The sequence below is a fragment of the Bubalus kerabau genome, chromosome 12 (assembly GCF_029407905.1).
Source record: "Bubalus kerabau isolate K-KA32 ecotype Philippines breed swamp buffalo chromosome 12, PCC_UOA_SB_1v2, whole genome shotgun sequence".
NCBI classification, from domain to species: Eukaryota; Metazoa; Chordata; class Mammalia; order Artiodactyla; family Bovidae; genus Bubalus; species Bubalus kerabau.
In genome coordinates, this window is record NC_073635.1 from 85,374,712 (window position 1) to 85,386,794 (window position 12,083).

The 12,083-nt window shown below is 41.0% G+C and overlaps 1 long non-coding RNA gene across 5 annotated transcripts; it reads left to right on the forward strand.

Moving 5' to 3' along the window:
* The first annotated feature begins 823 nt into the window (after positions 1-823).
* LOC129624749 (uncharacterized) lies at positions 824-3,066 on the forward strand. Of its 5 annotated transcripts, none has more exons than XR_008701140.1 (5): positions 824-990; positions 1,559-1,753; positions 2,000-2,086; positions 2,444-2,483; positions 2,563-3,066. It is a non-coding gene; the product is annotated as an uncharacterized LOC129624749 (long non-coding RNA). The 5 variants fall into 5 exon arrangements; XR_008701139.1 differs by having other exon boundaries at positions 2,591-3,066; XR_008701138.1 differs by having other exon boundaries at positions 2,444-3,066.
* Positions 3,067-12,083: the final 9,017 nt, after the last annotated feature.

The following is a 12,083-nucleotide window of genomic DNA, read 5'->3' on the forward strand; positions in this document are numbered from 1 at the left end:
TTGCCCCTGAATTTAAGTAAGCAGTTATAGGGCTCAATTTGCTTGCTTTTTTTCCTGGGCTTTCAAAAATTCTCTTCTAGGTTGACTGACATCCCATGTCTTACAAACTATTGTTTCAAATATTTTGTCTATTTTTGTTTGTTATATGTCAGAGTAAATCTAGCTCCTATTTGTCCATCTTGGCCAGAAATGTAAGTCCATTTTGGCTTTTTAAATGTTTAATGTTGATATTAGAATTTCTTCTCTCATAAATATTACATTGCTGGGGATGTTATCTACTTTCAGAACTCTGATTGTCATTTATACACAAATGCCTCTTACATTCATATCTCTAGCCCAGGTCTCTCATTTTGAATTTCAAGGGTATTTTTCAATCACCAAGTCAACATACAGTTTCACATGAAAATTCACAGGCCAGTCAGATGTGGCATGTCAGGAATGAACCCATGCTTACCCCGCCACTTACTTGATCTATTGAATTTCCTGTCTCAGCAAATGGCATCATCATCTATTATTCATGTCAGAAACTTGGAAGTCAACCGTAACTCTACCCCATTGCTCAAATCCCACTCAATCACCAAGTCCTGTTGAGTCTACCACCATAAATATATTTTAAAAACTTTCTGTGGTTTCTTTCAGCTACCCATCATGTCATTTCCTTTCAAAGCCCTCTCTTATGGGTTAAGTTATGTCTCCCCAAAAGATGTGTTAAAGTCTTAACCCCTGATGCCTGTGAATGTGACCTCCTTTGGAACAGGATCTTTGCAGATGTAACTAGTTAAGAGGAGGTGATCTGGGTCAACCTGATTCCAATAGGGCTGCCGTCCTTATCAGAAGAGGCGGAGAGACACAGAGGCAGGTCCACGTGAGGAAGACCATGGAAGATGCACAAGTAAAACATCATGTGCTGATGGAGACAGAGAATGGAGTAAGGTGTCTACAAGTGAAGGGATGTGGTGATTATCAGCACGCCTAGAAGCCAAGAGAAAGGTATGGAACAGATTCTCCTCTAAAGCCTTCAGAGGTGCCTGATGACACCTTGACTTCAGACTTCCAGTCTCCTGAATGTTATGTTGTTCTAAGCCACTCAGTCTGTGGTACCCTGCTATGGCAGCCCTAGGAAACCAATAAACTCTGTTAAACTCATTTCAACAAGGGGTGCTCAAACAATCTCCTTATGTGTCACCTGGAATCATTCTTGGCCTCTCTATATGCCACCCACCATGCAGAAGTCAGAGTGGGCTTTAAAAAGGCAGATTTGATCACATTGTTGCTCTTGTTAAAAACTTTTAGTGCCTCCTTCATATTTCAGGATGAAGTTGGGTTTTTTTTTTTAATACAGTCTAAATGGAGCCAAAGCATCACCTCCCCAGCCTCCTCTCTGCAATGCCTTCTTCTCTGAAAGTGAAAGTCACTCAGTCATGTCTGACTCTTTGTGGCCCCATGGACTATACAGTCTATGGAATTCTCTAGGCCAGAATACTGGAGTAGGTAGCTGTTCCCTTCTCCAGGGGATTATCCCAACCCAAGGATTGAACCCAGGTCTCCCTCATTGCAGGCGGATTCTTTACCAGCTGAACCACAAGGGAGACCTTCAGTGTTTTTGCTCCTTCAACAAGCCGTGCTCACTGTGCTCCTGAGATGTCACACACTGCTGTTCCCTCTGCTGGGAATACCCTGGTCCCTTGGTTGACTTCCATCCATTCCTTAGAGACCTACTGAGAAACCACTTCCTCAGAGAAATCTCTTCAAGGTACCTGATAGTAATGTCATACCTTTATTCTCCTCCATGCTCTTTCTTCACGGACTAATACAAGGGCACACCTTCAGAATATAAAGTGCTTGCTTTTTTAAAATTCATATAATGGATTCGATGTAAGTGCTAAGTACCCGTGGGACTCACCCTCCATGGATATGTCTGTGCCCTCAGCCCCAGCATCCTCAGTATCAATTATTTTCACATACCTTCTTTTCCTAACCATCTCTCCTCTCAACCCAGCTCTACATTTCCAATCGATTCTAAGGTAAAATGAATCACCCAAGCCCAAAAGATCTGAAAGAACTGAGAATTGGGGAAGGAATCAAGGTATGAAAAGACAAGGAAAGAGAGACATGGAAGCAGAAAAACCATGATAGACAGCGGCATATTGGGAATGACACCACTTGCCAGCTGGCTTAGAAAATGCTACTCTTAAATTTATTCAATTATTCATCAATCATTTACCACATTTAACAAATCAATGAATGGATTGGTTCCTCTTATGTATATTTGTATTTGTAGTCCTTGCGGACACCTCTCTTCTCTCCAGGGGCTTCTGTTGTCGTTGTTTTTATTCAGGCCATCTTTGGAGGGGGTTGTTTGTTTGATAAACCTGATTTAATTTGTACTATAATATTCTGATGGAGCCAAGGAATAATGTGATCTGTTCTATTATTTTTATAGTAAGAACTTCTGAGTTCTGCACCCTATAAGAGAAATACTGGTAAGCATTTCTAATTATTTGGTATTTTTGGAAATATACATTTTAGAAATTGTTTGCTGCTGCTGCTAAATTGCTTCAGTCATGTCCGACTCTGTGTGACCCCACAGATGGCAGCCCACCAGGCTCCGCCATCCCTGGGATTCTCCAGGCAAGAACACTGGAGTGGGTTGGCATTTCCTTCTCCAATGCATGAAAGTGAAAAATGAAAGTGAAGTCGCTCAGTAAGTGTCTGACTCTTTATGACTCCATGGACTACAGCCTACCAGGCTCCTCCGTCCATGGGATTTTCCAGGCAAGAGTACTGGAGTGGGGTGCCATTGTCTTCTCCAAGAAATTGTTTACCCCCCACCCCGAAACTTCTCCCTTTTATTCATACAGAATACATCTTTAAGTCTGGTAAAGAGGAAACTGTGAAACTATTACAGGGGGAAAAAAAAAATCAGTCTGCAAGATGATAATCAAATACCAGAGGGAACGGGAATGTAATCATCAGTAAATTTGAAGTAAAAACCAGAAAGCGATTTAACCAATTTTAAAAATGTGGCTATGTACTATTTTTGAATAAAAGCCTATGTAAAATGCAGTGAATTTCAAATATATACTTTTGTTTGGTCTACAATGAAATATTTAGAGGAAATTGATCATCAAAGCCCTGTTAAACACAATCCCTATAATTGCCTGCTATCTATTTCGGCATTTCCGATGAAGTAAATGGAGTGACCAATGTCAACGGGCAACATTTAAAAAGCCATTTCTTTGCGATTTAGAATACTTTGCCACCCCTGGGGACATGCTTTGAATCTGGCAAGAACATTAGCTGATCATGCTACTTCAACCTGACAGCTTCAGATTTTTAACAGGGGAAAAAGGCAGAACTAATGGATGTGAATAAGCTTAAAAGCAAGGGAACTTATCAATCACGGTAAACAGCTGTATTTTTGGAAGTTAATAGAGGTACTTCTAAAAACACAAAAAGTCAATAGATATTTTTCTTGCAACCAATAATTTAAATCAGGTCTTCTTCATTTGTCTCTCCCCCAGCCCCAAACCTGCCTCCTTTCTACTCTTTTTCACTATAATATCCTTGTCAACATTGATTAACAGGAAGATGTTCTCTTTAGTCGTACCATTTCACTTTCCAGAAAGGAATAACACGGCATCTAATCTTATGAAAAGATAACTCCAAAGATGAATGAAGCAAATCAAATTATTAAAATGATTATAATCCTTTCTCTTCCCTTTCTGATTGCATAATAGAGACCATATACACACAATGCTGTCTGTAACTGGTACATTACTGAGTAATGACTATAACTATTTATCTTTTGATTCAACCTCAGGCACATAACGTTTTACATATATATTTCAAAGAGCTTGAAAACACGATTATCTGTTTTGCTTTACAATCATTTCAAAATATTCTACTATTGTATTCTTCCACAGAGGCCTCCGACCCATTCTTTTCCAGAACAAATTCATTTTAGAACGGATTCCTAGTGTGACAGTGATTAAGGAAGCACAATAAGACTCTGCTTACTCCACCGGAAAAGTGGAAAACATTTAATTCCATTCTCTAAAGGATTAGGATCAGACCAAGCCGTTGGTCCTTAGAGTATGATGAAATAAATATTCTCAGTATGGAACCCCAAGGCTACGAGCCTGTTTCAGATGCTATGATGGTCCTTTCTCAAAGTGAAAGCCCACTTTTCTATTAGCATAGCTTGACTATTTGGGATAGAATTTAAAATGCATCAGGATTAATTTCCTCCTTTGCAGGTTGCCTGACATCATTTGTAAGGGATAGTGAAACACTTAAGAGGCAGCTACGCTCCAATACATTAACTCTTTACCAGGAGAGATGGAGGGTATAAACACACACATTGCATTAGAATATGGCAGTGCTCAGGAATTATGGGCAGTACCCAGAGGACCATGGTCTCTGGGTGTGTCTAGGACTTTTTTGATGGAAGTAAACATTTCTTGAAACTGGATTTTTTCCAGATAAACATTTACATGTAAATGCATAAAATTTAATGTCAGGCTTAATAGCGTAAGCTTTAAAGTCAGATGCCCGGATTTGAATCTTTGCTCCAACATTTTCACTGTGACCTTGGGAGAGATACTTAACTCCAAGACCTCAGTTTTCTCATCTGAAAAAATAAGGCTTAATAATGTATTTTAATTGTTTTGGAGTACTCAGTGTTTGCATCAGGTTTGAATTAGATCTGCTGAGATTTTTCCTTTGGGTTATATACTAACATGGGCTTCCCTGGTGGCTCAGTGGTAAAGAATCTACCTGCAATGCAGGAAATTTGGGTTTGATCCCTGGGTCAGGAAGATCCCCTGGAGAAGGGATTAGCAATTCACTCCAGTATTCTTGCCTGGAGAATTCCAAGGACAGGGGAGCTAAAACCCATGGGGTTACAAAGAGTCAGACATCACTTAGTGACTAAACAACAACATAAATATATATAAGATTTTTATCCCAACCAAACTTCCCAGTTTTCATTCCAAATCCCAAAGAAAGGCAATGCCAAAGAATGCTCAAACTACCACACAATTGCACTCATCTCACACGCTAGTAAAGTAATGCTCAAAATTCTCCAAGCCAGGCTTCAGCAATACATGAACCGTGAACTTCCTAATGTTCAAGTTGGTTTTAGAAAAGGCAGAGGAACCAGAGACCAAATTGCCAACATCCGCTGGATCATGGAAAAAGCAAGAGAGTTCCAGAAAAACATCTATTTCTGCTTTATTGACTATGCCAAAGACTTTGACTGTGTGGATCACAATAAACTGTGGAAAATTCTGAAAGAGATGGGAATACCAGACCACCTGATCTGCCTCTTGAGAAATCTGTATGCAGGTCAGGAAGCAAGAGTTAGAACTGGACATGGAACAACAGACTGGTTCCAAATAGGAAAAGGAGTACGTCAAGGCTGTATACTGTCACCCTGCTTATTTAACTTATATGCAGAGTACATCATGAGAAATGCTGGACTGGTAGAAGCACAACCTGGAATCAAGATTGCCGGGAGAAATATCAATAACCTCAGATATGCAGATGACACCACCCTTATGGCAGAAAGTGAAGAGGAACTCAAAAGCCTCTTGATGAAAGTGAAAGTGGAGAGTGAAAAAGTTGGCTTAAAGCTCAACATTCAGAAAACGAAGATCATGGCATCCGGTCCCATCACTCCATGGGAAATAGATGGAGAAACAGTGGAAACAGTGTCAGACTTTATTTTTCTGGGCTCCAAAATCACTGCAGATGGTGACTGCAGCCATGCAATTAAAAGACGCTCACTCCTTGGAAGGAAAGTTATTACCAACCAAGATAGCATATTCAAAAACAGAGACATTACTTTGCCAACAAAGGTCCGTCTAGTCAAGGCTATGGTTTTTCCAGTGGTCATGTATGGATGTGAGAGTTGGACTGTGAAGAAGGCTGAGCACCGAAGAATTGATGCTTTTGAACTGTGGTGTTGGAGAAGACTCTTGAGAGTCCCTTGGACTGCAAGGAGATCCAACCAGTCCATTCTGAAGGAGATCAGCCCTGGGATTTCTTTGGAGGGAATGATGCTCAAGCTGAAACTCCAGTACTTTGGCCACCTCCTGCAAAGAGTTGACTCATTGGAAAAGACTCTGATGCTGGGAGGGATTGGGGGCAGGAGGAGAAGGGGACGACAGAAGATGAGATGGCTGGATGGCATCACTGACTCGATGGATGTGAGTTTGAGTGAACTCCGGGAGTTGGTGATGGACAGGGAGGCCTGGCGTGCTGCGATTCATGGGGTCGCAAAGAGTCAGACATGACTGAGCGACTGAACTGAACTGAAACTTCCCAATGAAAAGAGTCACGTTAGCATCTTGAATTCGGCTAAGTCACAGTCAAGACTCCTCACCCACCAATGTGAGAGGATGTTCTTTTAAGTCTTTAAGTTTCATGGTGATTTGTTACTCAGCAATAAATATTAATATAATAACTAATCAGAATTCTGTGTTTGGCTTAATACTATTTCATCTCTAAATTATTAGTGAAAGTTATATGGTCACAAACATACTACTTTATGAGCTATTTTCATCAGTAAAACAAACAAATACTAGAACGCCAAGAATCCTGTGGAATGTTTTGAATTGTTAGTGAACTTATGCAGAGAAGTATTTGAAGATTAGTTTCTCTCAAATAGGGATGAATGGCTCCCATCACCATGGTTACAGATCTATAATATGCTGCATGGAACACTATATTTTCAATTGAAACTGCTGATCGACGCTTCCCTACTTTTCCTAATTCAAGTTACTGTTTCAGGGAGATGGCTGATGATTAAAATGTTGCTTATTAATTTTTGTGCATTACTCTGGAAATACTCTGTACTATGTGGTTTTCTAAGACTATTAATAAAAAGAGAGACTGTAGACAATGTGACATCCCATCCTTGGAGTGAGATCTACAATTGAGGGTGTGGGTTTCCCAGGTGGTGCTAGTGGTAAAGAGCCCACCTGCCAATTCAGGTTAAGAGACAACAGGTTCTTGATCCCCTTTCTGACTTGATCCCCTTTTCTTCTAAAGAACAGTAACTCAGCATTTGACAAGGTAAACCAAACAAGTGGACAGAATTCATTTGTTTAGGTGCAAAGCTGAACTATTTTTTTAAAGCCCTTTTTTTTTTTTTTAAGGTGATATTGTAGTTGCAACTGTATGGTCAGCAAATGATAAAACGCTACATCTATGCACCCAGTGGCCTGTGGATTTTCTTTCCTTTTTTTTCTTTTCTAATGCACCTCAAGGTTAACAACTGACTTTTTGTTGATGATACGATTGAGCCTCCTGCGAGTGTGCATGGCACAGACAATTTGCTTATCTCACCTTGGCAAAGCTGCTTCAGCTCGGGTAGATTTTTATTAAATACAATTTTCCTAAGGGGGAAAAAAATAGAAAGAAAAAGGTGATGTGTCTAGTAAATAGCTGTAAAGGAAATCTTCTGTCCTCGTGTGATCATATCTTTGTAGATATTGTACTTGGTCCTTAAGTGTGTGCTAAGTGGCTTCAGTCATGTCCAGCTCTTTGCAACCCCATGGACTGTAGCCCGCCAGGCTCCTCAGTCCATGGGATTCTCCAGGCAAGGATACTGGAGTGGGTTGCCATGCCCTCTTCCAGGGGATCTTCCCAACCCAGAGATTAAACCCATGGCTCTTATGTCTCCCATATTGGCAGGTGAGTTCCTAACAAAGAGCACCATCTGGAAAGCCTGACACAATCAAGTATAAACTGCACTTCAAGGATGGGATGTGATACTGTCCACAATTTTCAAACATATACCAATTTTTATTGAAATTCATATATATATAATTTTAATATATGTAATATGATTATATATATGAATATTGTATCAACATTGGACTCTAGAATGTTTTAGGAGTCACAGATATAGGAATGAAGATAAATAAAAAACTAACAAAAACTTATTACACCACGAATATACTATAAGAGCCTGTCTTTCTGCTGCTGCATTTCGGTCTAGCTACTAAACTTCCCTATGCCACGATTTACTCAGTTATGAAATAGAGATAGTAAAATGATTTATCTCATAAGTCTGTAAATGAGTTAAAACCTGAGGAATCTTTCAGTCCAGCCTAGTTCCCCTGAAAGACCTCACTAACTGTTAGCGGCTGTGGCGGGCTTGCTGTATGCTATATATTATGAGTTAAGAGACGCTGTGCTTAATAGATTGGATATGCTCCTTTGCGTCATGCTTAGAAGGTTGGATTGTCCTGTGCAAAGATTTATACAAATGTAAACCAGGTGTCTCACACGTATTCCGCCTTCAGGGTTGGGTCATGCTTCCCTTTAATGCCTAAATAGTAATAGCCCGTGTCCCTTTGTGTATTATGGCAGAAAATCGAGTCTTTTATGGGGTTTCTCTCCTCACATCTTCCTGGGAATCTCTAGAAAATGCTTACACATCCCACAACTTTGTATGTTGTCGTTGCCCGCTGCCCTTCAGCAAAGCATCTGCCTGTAGACGCCCATTGGGCACTTCTCAATGCTCGTCCTTTCTTTTTGTTGTGGCTTCCTCGGATGGATCCTCCCACCCCACGCACCACCCCCCACACACACCGCACTGTGCGGCATCACTTCAAGGTTGGATCTGCCCCATGGTCCCCAGCAACACAGTTGAAATCAGGCTCTCACTAGGCACAAGTTTCACTGAAGCCTGCAGAACCCAAAAGACATAGCCAAGTGGGGGGGGGGGCGGGGAATCCCACTAGTCAACTGTCTACTGTATGATGTTGCTCAATCCAGAAAGCTTGGGAGTTGGCCACGGTGACTACTCAGTTCTTGTTCAGGGTCTTGCTGGTCCGAGGCGGCTCGTGCAGTGGCTGCTGGGATTTGGTTCTGAGCTGTGATTTAGATCTAACTCACTCACATGCAGAACCCACCTGCCAATGCAGGAGACAGAAGAGAGACAGGGTGAATCCCTGGGTTGGGAAGATCCCCTAAAGGAGGGTTTGGCAGTCCGCTACAGTATACTTGCCTGGAGAATCCCAAGGACAGAGGAGCCAGAGGGGCTACAGCCTATGGGGTCGCAAAGAGTCGGACATGACTGAAGTGACTTAGCACACACAGACTCACACCTGCATGCTTCTCTTCCTGCTAGGACCCCGGGTGACATAGGGCATGTTCCTCTTGTGATGTATGGCAGAGACACTGGAGGCCAAGACATACCACAGAAGTTCACTTAAAGCGTCTGTCACATCACATTTGCTAATAGCGATTGGCAGAAGCATGTTTCAATCAACAAGTCCAGAGGCAACAGTTGGTCAAAGGATGTGCAATTAACCTGCCCTCCTGGAGGGTCTGTGAAGTCACGGAGCAAAGGAGCCAGGCGTCATCCTATCACCATAGAGAATGAAGACTCCAGAACAGTAAAGTGAGTACCACCTCTGACCACTCCAAGACTTACCAGGCTAAGCCCCTTTCACAGAGGTTTTAATAATGGTCCTATCCCCCCTGACCCCAATTTTTTGGCAAACTGTAAGGCCTAAATTACCAGTGGAAGTGTCTTTAATAGATTTATTGATGGGAAGCTATTTGTAGTATCCAGAGAAGACTAAAGTGTGTTGGTTGCTCAGTCATGCCCAACTCTTTTGTGACCCCCATGGAATATAGTCGGCCAAACTCCGTTGTCCATGGGATTCTTTAGCGAAGAATACTGGAGTGGGTTCCCATGCCTTCCTCTAGGGGATCTTCCCAACCCAGGGACTGAACCCAAATCTCCTGCATTACAAGCAGATTCTTTACCATCTAAGCCACCAGGGAAGCTCCTGGAGAAGGGTAAATGTTTTCCTAAAAGAAGCATCCCATGATGGAACCCATGATGGAGCATGAAGAAAGTCTTTTACAATGTTTAACAGACCATGTTGCATATTTCATGCCTGATTTTTCCAAACTGACTTGTTTCTGGGAAAAAAAAAATGTTTGTTTTGTGCAATCATATAACTTGTTGTTTTGTTTTGTTTTTTCCTTTATTTCTGAAACAAAGGAAGAGTGACTGCACAGTACTGAATTCAAGCTACTTCAACGAAAGATACCTTGTTGGCTGGTTGCATTGGCTGTCTTTCTTTTTCTTTTTATTTTTTAATTCTGGTCTTTGATATGTCCAAGAAATATTGAAACACCTAGCCTCAGCCGGGATTTCCCATTGCAAAATGTTTCAAGTAACAGATCTGCAAAAGAGTTTGGCTAATTTAAGAAACCTCAAGAGGCATATGGGCTTCCCTGGTGGCTCAGATGGTAAAGAATCTGCCTGCAATGCGTGAGACCTGCCTTTGATCCCTAGGTTGGGAAGATCCCCTGGAGAAGGAAACGGCAACCTGCTCCAGTATCCCTGCCTGGAGAATCCCCATGGACAGAGGAGATTGGCAGGCTGCAGTCTATGGGATTGCAAAGAGTTGGACACAGACTGAGCGACTAAGCAGAAGCAGCAGCAAGACGCATACAGGCTAACAGAGGCCAGCAAAGGTAGGTGAGAACAAATGCTACATCAATGATACTGCAAACTCTCCAGGGCTGGGGGGATTTTTGCTTCTCTGGATCCATTAGGAAATGAACCCATCTGTAGTCAGGTCACTTTTATGGGCAGATTGTCTGCATGAAACACATGTGAACAGAGAAAGGTGGCTGTGAGAGTGATAGGCACTTTCAGTAAAGCATAGAAATAACCTATTGTTGCTGTTGTTTAGTCACTAAGTCCTGCCTTAGTCTTTGCCACCCCATGGACTGCCGCATGCCAGGCTTCCCTGTCCTTCACTATTTCCTGGAGTTTGCTAGATGGTAGATGGAGTTTGACACCATCTACCATCTCATGCTCTGTCGTCCCCTTCTCCTCCTGCCCTCAGTCTTTCCCAGCATCAAGGTCTTTTCCAATGAGTTGGCTCTTCGCATCAGGTGGTGAAAGTATTGAAGCTTCATCTTCAGCATCAGTCCCTGCTAAGACAAGGTTATCTCCGGAGAACATGTTCAAAGGTATTCAGTGATGACCTTGGTAGTTTATGGGTTTCCAGGCTAGTCAATTCCTGTTACCATGGGTTTGTTCTTCCTCAAATTTGCTGTGCTACCCAAATACCTTAGATAATCATTGCGGAGCCTTGAGCTGTATCACATTGAGTCACAGTCAAATTTACAATAAAACACAATGGTTGTATCATATATTTAAAGACAAACCAGCCAAATGGAAAAAAAAAGAAAATGGGAAATACATAAAATTCAGAACCAAATAAAACAATTTTATTTTTATTTTGTCATATAGGTAAGGGTGAAAAGATTTGTGTTAGTGAACAAGGGAGATGTTTATGAACACAAAACCAGGGCTGAATACTAGCAATATTTAAGATTTTAAAATATCATTGGACTAAAAGCAATAAATATATAACATAAAGTTTAAATATTTCATACAAATGAAATTATTAAAAATTACTTTTAGGAAAGTTTAAATTACTTTCAGAAAAATATTTGCATTATCCACATGGTTATATTTATATTTTATTATCCCATCAGCAATAATTTCTGCTTTTGTTAAAACATAAAAACAGATAATTCTGAGACCATTCAGTGTTGGCACACTCACAGGTGGTTTTCCTAGTGATCAGATATACTCCTTGGAAAATAAGCAAATATATTTTGGCTCCAAAACATAGTAAGTTTTTTGAAAATTGTTATTACAACCATCTTCATGTGTGGTTGCAATCTACTGAAAACTGTTTCTCAGGAACAGGGCTGGAGGTTGAGAGGTTCAGCAAAATAGACAAGGCTGGTCTCTGAAGGGTCCCTAAGTGGTACCAAGGATTGAGACATTGGAGGAATTAAAGCATAAAAAAGTAACCTCAGATTATATTTCACAAAAGGAGCACAGAGCAGAGATGTATAAACTGCAGTTGAGGGAAAATGATATCTTAAGTAGAAAAAAAATTGAGAATGGAAATGAAGGAAATTGAGTTACCAAACAGGAAAAAAAAAAAAAAAGATCCATGCTTTGCTTTGTTTTCTCCAAAACCACATTTTCTTCAAAACTAAGACTCCTTCATGCAACAGACCAG